The sequence below is a fragment of the Salvelinus fontinalis genome, chromosome 2 (genome assembly GCF_029448725.1).
Source record: "Salvelinus fontinalis isolate EN_2023a chromosome 2, ASM2944872v1, whole genome shotgun sequence".
Lineage (NCBI taxonomy): Eukaryota > Metazoa > Chordata > Actinopteri > Salmoniformes > Salmonidae > Salvelinus > Salvelinus fontinalis.
This window is the reverse complement of record NC_074666.1, coordinates 49,008,163-49,020,509: the sequence shown is the minus strand read 5'-3', so window position 1 is coordinate 49,020,509 and position 12,347 is coordinate 49,008,163.

Here is a 12,347-nt window from a genome sequence, read left to right as displayed (position 1 = left end):
TAAGTTGATCAAAATACTTTTTTTTGTGTAGAGGGCTGGCCCAAATAAAGGAAATGTAGGGAAAATGCCGCAGCACAGCTTCAACAACAGAGTTGCTTTCAAACTAGGGATTTAGTGGCTAATGAAACAGTAATTCTGCTCATTGATTATGCATGTATGAACGACACATTGACACATCCAGCCAAAAGCGGGAGGTTTAAAAAATACTTTCTTAGTTGCCAAAGTAGCGGAGCATGTCTTTAATTTTAGTGCAATAAAAAAATATATATTTTATACCTACTCCATTTCATAGGACCTCATACAAATGGCAGAATAAAAATGTGACCCCATTTGCGACCCAGCACTTAAGGAGTTGATGAAAACTATAGTAAATTTTCAGCGCTATCTATTTTCACTTGCATTGTTCTTTAGTGGAGAAGAATGACTTGTGAGTGAGATCTTGTAAGCAAAAATATGTCACTCTGCATCCCAAATGGCACCTTACTCCCTATCGGCCCCTATGGGGCACTGGTCAAAAGTAGTGCACTGTATAGGGAATAGGTTGCAATTTATGACTGAGACACTTGCTACTAGAAACAACGCTTCTGGAATCTACTGGGTAAAGATGTTGTGGAGAATTAGAGAAGCTGCCAGTGCTGGTGACAGTTAAGTGGCTGGAAGAAGCTGTCAGAGCAATGGGGCTTTCATGACACATCAGTAAGGTTGTGCACTATGTTATATAGAAAAGTCCCCATTGTTTGTTCTTTGGACCCAAGGGCTGATTTGTGTGCGTGCGTACAGGCGTTCGTTCGTGCCTATGTGTATTTGTCTGCCCGCTTTTATGTGTGCTCATCTGTGTGTGGGCGCATGTGTACGTGCGTGTACACACATGTGTGTGATTATGCTGTCGATAGTGTAATCTTCTGCATTAGGGAGATCAGAGAATGAATAATTCATCAATATGCCAGCACATCCATCTCCAATGTGTTGCAGCACGTGTGCTTAGCTATGCTGATTAGGTGACATGTGCATGTATTGCACCACCACCAAAGCAGTGAAGTGCTTCACATTAGCATATGTCTCCGAGGCATGTATTGGATGACGTAAAAGAATTAACTATTTACGTCCATGGGAGGCAGAGTTAAAGGGATTCAATTAAGAGAGCGCAGACTCCGAGCAGAGTGTGTAGAGGCATGGCTGAAAAATAAATCATTATGACGAGTTAAGAGCAGCCTCAACGTCTCGTGTTGTCCCCGCCAGGTTACATCACAGAATGGACAATGTCATTTTCATGTGTGCATTACACACTGAACAAAAATATGGATGAAAAATCTAAAGTGTTGGTCCCATGTTTTATGCCAGACATTTTACATACACACAAAAAGCTAACAGTGTGTCCCTCAAATTTTGTGCACAAATTTCTTTACATCACTATAATGAGCATTTCTCCTTTGCCAAGAGAATCCATCCACCTGCCAGGTGTGGCATATTAACCATCTTGATCATTACACAGGTGCACCTGGAGACAATAAAAGGCCACTTTAAAATGTGCAGTTTTGTCACACAACACAATGCCAAGTATGTCTCAAGTTTTGAGGGAGCATGTAATTGGCATGCTGAATGCAGGAATGTCCACCAGAGCTGTTGCCAGAGAATTGAATGTTAATTTCTCTACCATCAGCTGCCTCCATCGTCGTTTTAGAGAATTTGTCAGTACGTCCAACCGGCCTCACAACCACACACCATGTGTAACCACATGTGCCCAGGACCTCCATATCCGGGGTTTTCACCTTCGTCATATGAGGGGGGTGTGGGGGTGCTAAGGAGTATTTCTGTCTGTAAAAAAGCCATTTTGTGCGGGAAAACTCATTCTGATTGGCTGGGCCTGGTTCCCCATTGGGTGGGCCTATGCCCTCCCAAACCCACCTATGGATGCACCTCTGCCCAGTCATGTGAAATCCATAGATTAGGGCCTAACGAAATAATGTTTCATCCTTTCCTACACTGAAATTACCCTTGCCTAACGATTGCGTCTGAAGCTGGGCTTGCAGCACAGCTATCCTGGCCGTAAGGCGAACGCTCTCCTGTATATTATGAGTACAGCGACTGCAATTAGAAGGCATCATGTTAATGTTACTACTTAGCTTCGGCTGTTGGAGGTCCTGACGAACCATGTCCAGATAAAGTGTCCGGAGTGAAAAATTTGAATGAAAAAAGTTGAGTGAGGGAAAAACAAAAAATATAAACGATAATTAAAAAGTAAAAAACGCAAAGTTGTCTGGAGTAAATCCCTCATCCGATCCAATTCAAGGTGAGTAATCGCTGTTCTGATGTCCAGAAGCTCTTTTCGGTCATAAGAGACCGTAGCAGCAACATTATGTACAAAATATGTTACAAACAAATAGTAACTTATCTGTATTCATTGATTCCACAATTCCACAAACACAGAGAATAGTTTGTATTTCTAGGAAGATTTGAGGAAAATGTACCTGAAATGTGTACAGTAACAACAACTGCAACTGTGCTGACAGAGAAACCAAGCACTTTTACAAAGGAAAATGCAGCATATAACCATGGTAGAAAAGTCCTAATGACAATATGCAGGACCATAAACTGGAGGGGAACACTGTAACAAACTTATATAAACCACAAACTTGTCATAAATAACTTGGTCAGTTCAATAATAGTGTATTGATAGCAAAAACAAAGCAGAATAATAAAATAATAATTAAATCAACTGACCCAACAGTCCAGAAAGCAAATCCTAAAATATAAATGGATGTCATAAGGTGAATGCACCAATTTGTAAGTCGCTCTGGATAAGAGCGTCTGCTAAATGACTTAAATGTAAATGTAAATGTAAATAAATAGCAAAGTCCTACCAGAACCAGAAGTTCAAGTCTAGCACTACTGCCACCAGATAGCACGATTATTCTCCATGTCGATTTAATGGGGCGCCGGCCTAAAAAAACTGGGAAAATATGAGCTTGGTCTTAATAAACTAATTCTCCACCACCATGCTAGAGTGGCTAATGCTACTTCCGGATGTTGCGCACCGCGTTCAGCCAATCAGGTTGTAGCAGTCTGTTGTTTACCCCTGGCTGAACGTGGTGCTCAACATCCGGAAGTAGCATTAGCCACTCTTCCATAGTCAGTTGGCATGAAAATAGAACTCTTTGGCCATGCACACCAGTGATGGCTGTAAGTAAGGCTGCCAAATTTAGATATTTTGTCCGCTAATTAGTCTTTTGACCAATCACATCAAATCTTTTCACATCAGATCTTTTTCAGAGCTGATCTGATTGGTCAAAAGACTAATTAGTGAAAAAAATATCAGAATTGGGCTGACTTTGTCAACACAGTCTAAGAGGCTTAAGTGTGTTGCTTAGATGCGGAGGGTGTCAAAATTGCATGATAGAGGATTGTTGCTAATGAGTCCAAATTGCTCTGCTTGAATTAATAGGCTAAAGGGAACACAGTGTAGAGTCACTCCGAAAGTCACTTCAGATAGACAATGAAAGATATCAACATTTTTCAATTTGGGAGGGTGTTTGGGTGGGAGCCTTTACCTTTTTTTCATCTGATGCCAAAGGATTCAGTCTTCTTGGCATTTTCTCTCCGCTTTTCATATTTCCAACCACTTGTATCATAATGCTTGGATGATGGCTCATACAGTCGTAATTGGCACTTCCAATAGCAGTGTGGTAACTTCAGGGGGCACCAAGGCAGCCAAGAATGCACCACCTTTGCTAGGAATGAAATCACCATCAATGCCTATTAGCGGTAATGCCAATGGACCCAGATCTTTTGCCACATTAAGTGTCCAGTGATTATCTATTTATTTTATTTGTGTTGACATTATGTCCTTACTCTTACAAAAAATTGCTACAAATTGTTTGAATTGCCACATCTGATACTAATTCCAGTTGCTAACTGGTTCAGCAGATGTCTCATAGTTTAGGTTCGGTTCAAGAGACTCAAATTCAAGTTATATTTATGGGTATAACTTTTAGTAGTGATTAAAGCATTGGTATAGTATTATTGACCTAGTAATGGTGTTTAGCACTTTCCAATTTTACTATGCTACCTTATTGCTTCACAAAGAAAACCAAAGACCTACACACAAGTGAGAATGCAAGCAGATTTTAATAATCATTTTCAGATTACAATTACAGTATAAGACTTCACTTTTTTGTTTTATATTGTGAAAACAAAAAAACATGGATGATATGTTTAGAGTACTGCTTAACTGTCTTTATTTCTTTAAACTAACCAATCTATTCAGAAACTTAAGAGTGAAAATAGTAGCCAGCAGACACAGCAGGCTCCAAGCAGCACCACTTAAAGAGAACATTCTCGCCTTTAATCCAACTCAAACAAATGACTAGATATACAGTTCAGACACAATCTATACTGAACTAAAATATAAACGCAACATGTAAGGTGTTCGTCCCATGTTTCATGAGCTGAAATGAAAGATCCCAGAAATGTTCAATATGCACAAAAAGCTTATTTCTCTCAAATTTTGTGCGCAAATATGTTTACGTCCCTGTTAGTCAGCATTTCTCCTTTGCCAAGATATTCCATCCACCTGACAGGTGTGGCATATCAAGACGCTGATTAAAGAGCATGATCATTACACAGGTGCCCCTTGTGCTGGGGACAATAAAAGGCCACTCTAAAATGTGCAGTTTTGTCACGCAACACAATGCCATATATGGAGCATTTTGACGGAGCGTACAATTTGCATGCTGATTGCAGGAATGTCTACCAGAGCTGTTGCCAGATAATTTTATGTTAATTTCTCTACCATAAGTTGCCTCCAACTTCGTTTTAGAGAATTTGGCAGTACGTCCAATCGGCCTCACAACCGCAGACGACATGTAACTACGCCAGCCCAGGCTCTCTATTTCCGGCTTCTTCACCTGCAGGATGGTCTGAGACCAGCCACCCGGACAGCTGATGAAATTAAGGAGTATTTCTGTCTGTAATAAAGCCCTTTTGTGTGGGAAAGCCCATTCGGATTGGCTGGGCCTGGCTCCCCAGTCGGTGGGTCTTGCTCCCAAGTGGGTGGGCCTATACCCTCCCAGGCCCACCAATGGCTGTGCCCCTTCTCATGTAAAAATCCATAGATTAGGCCTAATTTATTTATTTCAAATTTACTGATTTCCTTATATGAACTCTAACTCAGTAAAAAAAAATGAAAATGTTGCATGTTGCGTTTATATTTTTGTTCAGTATACATCCACAGCCACTGAGCAAACTAATACCCAGTAAATTCACAGCAATGATGTCTGGAAATAACTGTCACCATTGAGCTCAGTATGGGAGCTATAATAATACTAAATTTACCATCATGGTTATTAATTTGGAAACCATTAGTAACCAAATAAGACCCTTCAAGTTGATTCAAACAATGCCATTGTCTTCTAACAAGTATTTGTCACATTGGCTGACAGGTTCGCAACATCATTACACATCATTAAACACACTGCTCATTACCTCTTCCCATCACCTCGTTTGCATATTAATAACATGTCTAATTATTCCGATTGCTCGCTGTAAACCTTCCCTCCTGTCCTCTCCAATTCTCATTTGCCTCGTCACCATGTGTTAATTAGAAGCGTATGGCCTGGTGGCAGTAGTCCGTGAGTATTGGCAGGACATGAAAGCAATCTTGCTGATGGAATCATGGGAAGACAAGGGGGACATTGGCGGACCCCGACTCAAAAACCGCCACAGACCTATTTATGAAAAATGCATATCTTAGCCAAATATGCACTGCGACAAGTTGAATTAACTTGTTGATAACTGTCTGTTCTTTCAGCGAGGCCCTGAGATAAACGTATCTTGTGATGGAACAGGCACTTAGTCACTTGTGACAGCATTAAACTTTTGATCTAACTTCTTGTGAGATTGGAAATTCAATATATTGTGATGGAAGTAGGAAGCTGGCAATATGAATATCCAAGAACATCTACATCGTTCTGAACATTTGCCTGTCAGTTTGAAGTGGGGAATATTTCATAAAACAAGGCATGTAACTGTGTAGAACGTTGTATGATGCCGTGCATGCAGAGGTGCACATATTTCCATGCGAGTGGCTCTTGACTGATGTTGTTTGACTCCAAATGATGGGTACTACCGTCCTGCTGCTGAGTAGTGGGGGGAGGCCAAGCTTTCACTTCTTCCGTGCTACTGCTCAATGTTTTTCTTCGCTGCGTGCAGTCTGGCATCTGCTCTATTAAAAGTGCACATCTCAGGGATTGCTTCCATCACTCAACCTTGTCTAGAGCTGATCTGAATACGGCTATCGCACCAGAAGTGATACTGCATTTCTCAGTAAATAAAGGAGAGAAACCGTAGCCAGAAAAAATAGTATAGATCATTTTCAGGTTTCAGAACATCAACAAAACCAGCCTTTCATATTGAAATCATGAAACACACCCTAACATTTTATTTGTCCCTTTTGAGGCCTGAGTATCTAGACAATGATGTATGAAACAAAGCTTAAAACCTCTCAATGTATTGTTGGATCATTGCAAACAGCACAAACAAGTTGTATTATACTGTATGTAGGTACTGTGTAATATTGTATACCTTCACTGTATTTGTCTGCAGTCACACTCAGAAACCCTTAACTTCTCTAGGGTAGGGGGCAGCATTTGGAATTTTGGATGAAATGCATGCCCAATTTAAACGGCCTGTTTCTCGGGCCCAGAAGATATGATATGCATATAACTGTTAGATCTGGATAGAAAACACTCTAAGGTTTCCAAAACTGTTAACATAGTGTCTGTGAGTTTAAAAAAACTGATTTGGCAGGCGGAAACCTGAGAAAAATCCATTCAGGAAGTATTTTTTTTTTGGTTTGTAGTTTTCTATTCAATGCCATTACAGTATCCCTTGACTTAGGACTCAACTTGCAGTTTCTATGCCTTTCTATGCCTTCCATGTCAACAGTCTTTAGAAAGTGTTTCAGTCTTGTATTCTGAAAAATGAGTAAGTAAGAGCAGTCTGAATGAGTGGACCCTAAAGCTTCACAGAGCTTTTTCTTGCGCACAACCGAGAGAGTGCGTTTCTTGTTTACATTTTATATTGACGACGTTATTGTCCGGTTGAAATAGTATTGATTATTTAGGCTAATAACAACCTGAGGTTTGAATATAAACATTGTTTGACATGTTTCTATGAACTTTACGGATACAATTTAGAATTTTTTGTGTTCCTGTTTTGACTGCGTTTGAGCCTGTGGATTACTGAAGAAAATGTGTGAACAAAAAAAAAGTTTTTGGGTATAAAGAGACTTTATCGAACAAGAGGAACATTTATTGAGTAAATGAATGTCTGCTGAGTGCAACCATATGAATATCATCAAAGGTAAGGGATTAATTTTATCTCTATTTCTAAATTGTGTAACTGTTCTATCTGACTGGCTACTGTTTGTAATGATTTGTCTTGTGGGCTATGTTCTCATAATTGTAATGTATGCTTTCGCCGTAAAGCATTTATTAAATCTGACACCGTGGTTGGATTCACAAGAAGTTAATCTTTAAACCTATGTAAAATATGTTTTGTTTTCTGAATTTTTATAATGAGTATTTCTGTATTTGAATTTGGCGCCCAGCAGTTTCACTGGCTGTTGAAGAGGTGGGACGCTACCGTCTCACGTGCCCAAGAGAGGTTAAAGCAAATCCCCCAAAATTACAGGGAAAAATTGTTGTATGAGGCAGTAAGTATTATACAAGGTCTTTCCGACCCAAAAGGCAGAGAGGCTGATAATATATGTCCCCTCTCCATTGAAATAACACGATTCACAGCCTAAATTAATTCATTTTGCTGTGGGGCCCTGATCAAAGTGCAATTTCTTTGGTGGGGGTAATGCTCCTTAATGAAAATTCATCTCTGTAAACTTCAGCTCAAGTTTGTTTAGCTCTTTTAGGAACGTCATATTTCATCTGGCAGTATATATAACAGGCTCAGGCTTATCATTAGGATAATAACTCCTAGCGGTTATCATTGATTAAGCTGATACAAATAATGTAACACCTCCCCAATGTCCACAGGGGCATAAAAGGAGGAAATATTTTGATTAGTCTACCTGGGAGAGGAGTATTTTCTTTTGATGTGCTCAGAGCTTTGAAATTGGTGGTTTTTTATCACTGTCTGTGAGCAAGTTGCTTCTTATAGGGCAGTAATTGATGTACAGTAGCTTGCGAAAGTATTCACCCCCCTTGGCATTTTACCTCTTTTGATGCATTATAATCTGGAATTAAAATAGATTTTTCAAGGCAAAACTACTCCAGCTCCTTCAAGTTGGATGGGTTCCGCTGGTGTACAACAATCTCAAATCAAATCAACTTTTATTTGTTACATACACATGGTTAGCAGATGTTAATGCGAGTGTAGTGAAATGCTTGTGCTTCTAGTTCCGACAATACAGTAATAACCAACAAGTAATCTAACCTAACAATTTCACAACTACTACCTTATACACACAAGTGTAAAGGGATAAAGAATATGTACATAAAGATATATGAATGAGTGATGGTACAGAACGCCATAGGCAAGATGCAGTAGATGGTATAGAGTACAGTCTATACATATGAGATGAGTAATGTAGGGTATGTAAACATAAAGTGGCATAGTTTAAAGTGGCTAGTGATACATGATTTACATCAAGATGGCAAGATGCAGTATATGATATAGAGTACAGTATATACATATACATATGAGATGAGTAATGTAGGGTATGTAAACATTACATTAAGTGGCATTGTTTAAAGTGGCTAGTGATACATTTTTACCTAATTTCCATCAATTCCCATTATTAAAGTGGCTGGAGTTGAGTCAGTATGTTGTCAGCGGCCACTAAATGTTAGTGGTGGCTGTTTAACAGTCTGATGGCCTTGAGATAGAAGCTGTTTTTCAGTCTCTCGGTCCCTGCTTTGATGCACCTGTACTGACCTCGCCTTCTGGATGATAGCGGGGTGAACAGGCAGTGGCTCGGGTGGTTGTTGTCCTTGATGATCTTTATGGCCTTTCTGTGACATCGGGTGGTGTAGGTGTCCTGGAGGGCAGGTAGTTTGCCCCCGGTGATGCGTTGTGCAGACCTCACTACCCTCTGGTAGTGAGGACAAACGGACAAACTGGACAAACTGACCAATTCAGTTTGTCCGTGATGTGTACGCCGAGGAACTTAAAACTTAATACCCTCTCCACTACTGTCCCGTCGATGTGGATAGGGGGGTGCTCCCTCTGCTGTTTCCTGAAGTCCACAATCATCTCCTTTGTTTTGTTGACGTTGAGTGTGAGGTTCTTTTCCTGACACCACACTCCGAGGGCCCTCATCTCCTCCCTGTAGGCCGTCTCGTCGTTGTTGGTAATCAAGCCTACCACTGTAGTGTCGTCCGCAAACTTGATGATTGAGTTGGAGGCGTGCATGGCCACGCAGTCGTGGGTGAACAGGGAGTACAGGAGAGGGCTCAGAACGCACCGTTGTGGGGCCCCAGTGTTGAGGATCAGCGTGGTGGAGATGTTGTTACCTACCCTCACCACCTGGGGGCGGCCCATCAGGAAGTCCAGGAACCAGTTGCACAGGGCGGGGTCGAGACCCAGGGTCTCGAGCTTGATGACGAGTTTGGAGGGTACTATGGTGTTAAATGCTGAGCTGTAGTCGATGAACAGCATTCTCACATAGGTATTCCTCTTGTCCAGATGGGTTAGGGCAGTGTGCAGTGTGGTTGCGATTGCGTCATCTGTGGACCTATTGGGTTGGTAAGCAAATTGGAGTGGGTCTAGGGTGTCAGGTAGGGTGGAGGTGATATTGTCCTTGACTAGTCTCTCAAAGCACTTCATGATGACGGAAGTGAGTGCTACGGGGCAGTAGTCGTTTAGCTCAGTTATCTTAGCTTTCTTGGGAACAGGAACAATGGTGGCCCTCTTGAATCATGTGGGAACAGCAGACTGGGATAAGGATTGATTGAATATGTCCTTAAACATACCAGCCAGCTGGTCTGCGCATGCTCTGAGGACGCGGCTGGGAATGCCGTCTGGGCCTTCAGCCTTGCGAGGGTTAACACGTTTAGATGTTTTACTCACCTCGGCTGCAGTGAAGGAGAGCCCACAGGTTTTGGTAGCGGGCCGTGTCAGTGGCACTGTATTGTCCTCAAAGCGAGCAAAAAAGTTATTTAGTCTGTCTGGGAGCAAGACATCCTGGTCCGCGACGGGGCTGGTTTTCTTTTTGTAATCCGTGATTGACTGTAGACCCTGCCACACACCTCTTGTGTCTGAGCTGTTGAATTGCGACTCTACTTTGTCTCTATACTGGCACTTAGCTTGTTTGATTGCCTTGCGGAGGGAATAGCTACATTGTTTGTATTCGGTCATGTTTCCGGTCACCTTGCCCTGGTTAAAATGGTTCTTGCTTCGAATACAACAGGTGTAGACTTACTTACAAGCCCTTAACGAACAATGCAGTTAAGAAAATACCTAAAAAAAGTAAGCGATAAGAATAACAAATAATTAAAGAGCAGCAGGAAATAACAATAGCGGGGCTATATATAGGGATTACCGGTACAGAGTTAGTGTTCGGGGGCACCGGTGTCGAGGTAATATGTACATGTACAGTTGAAGTTGGAAGTTTACATACACGTTAGCCAAATACATTTCAACTCAGTTTTTCACAATTCCTGACATTTAATCCTAGTAAAAATTCCCTGTCTTAGGTCAGTTAGGATCACCAGTTTATTTTAAGAACGTGAAATGTCAGAATAATAGTAGAGATAATGATTTATTTCAGCTTTTATTTATTTCATCACATTCCCAGTGGGTCAGAAGTTTCCATACACTCAATTAGTATTTGGTAGCATTGCCTTTAAATTGTTTAACTTGGGTCAAACGTTTTGGGTAGCCTTCCACAAGCTTCCCACAATAAGTTGGGTGAATCCTCACTGGGGCCCCACAAGGGTGCGTGCTCAGCCCCCTTCGGTCCTCCCTGTTCACCCATGACTGCGTGGCCATGCACACCTCCAACTCAATCATCAAGTTTGCAGACAACAACCGTAGTAGGCTTGATTACCAACAACGACGAGACAGCCTACAGGGAAAAGGTGAGGGTTCTTGGAGTGTGGTGTCAAGAAAATAACCTTTCACTCAACGTCAACAAACAAAGGAGATGATCGTGGACTTCAGGAAACAGCAGAGAGAGCACCCCCCTATCCACATCGACAGGACAGCAGTGGAGAAGGTGGAAAGTTTTGAGTTCCTCGGCGTACACATCACAGATAAACTGAAATGGTCCACCCACATAGACATTATGGTGAAGAAGGGGCAACAGCGCCTCTTCAACCTCAGGAGGCTGAAGAAATGTGGGTTATAACCTAAAAGCCTCTCAAACTTTTTCAGGTGCACAATTGAGGGCTGTATAGCCGCCTGGTATGGCAACTGCACCGCCCAAAACCATAGGGCTGTCCAGAGGGTGGTGCGGTCTGCACAACACATCAGCTTGGGTAAACTACCTGCCCTCCAGGACACCTACAGCACCCAATGGCACAGAAAAGCCAAAAAGATCATCAAAGACAACAACCACCCGAGCCACTGCCTGTTCACCCCGCTACCATTCAGAAGGCGAGGTCAGTACAGGTGCATCAAAGCTGGGACCGAGAGACTGGGAAAACAGCTACTATCTCAAGGCCATCAGACTGTTAAACAATCATCACTAGCACAGAGAGGCTACTGCCTACATACAGACTTGAAATCATTGGTCACTTTAATAAATGGAACACTAGTCATTTTAATAATGACGCTTTAATAATGTTTACATATCTTGCATTACTCATCTCATATGTATATACTGTATTCTATCTATCTATTGCATCTTAGCCTATGCCGCTCTGTCATTGCTCATCCATGTATTTTTATATTCTTATTCCATTCCTTTACTTAGATTTGTGTGTATTAGGTATCTGTTGTGGAATTGTTAGATATTACTTGTTAGATATTGCTGCACTGTCGGAACTAGAAGCACAAGCATTTCGCCACATTTGCAATAACATCTGCTAAACATGTGTATGTTACCCAAAAATGTTCATTTGATTTAATTTCTTATGGGCGACGCATCGTGGAGTGCCTGGACACAGCCCTTAGCTGTGGTATATTGGCCATATACCACAACCCCCCGGGGTGCCTTATTGCTATTATAAACTGGTTAGCAATGAAATTAGAGCAGTAAAAATACATGTTTTGTCATACACGTGGTCTACGGCCTGATATACCACAGCTGTCAGCCAATCAGCGTTCAGGACTCAAACCACCCAGTTTATAAATAACAATATAAAACTTCTTTATGAACTACAATCATTCCACTG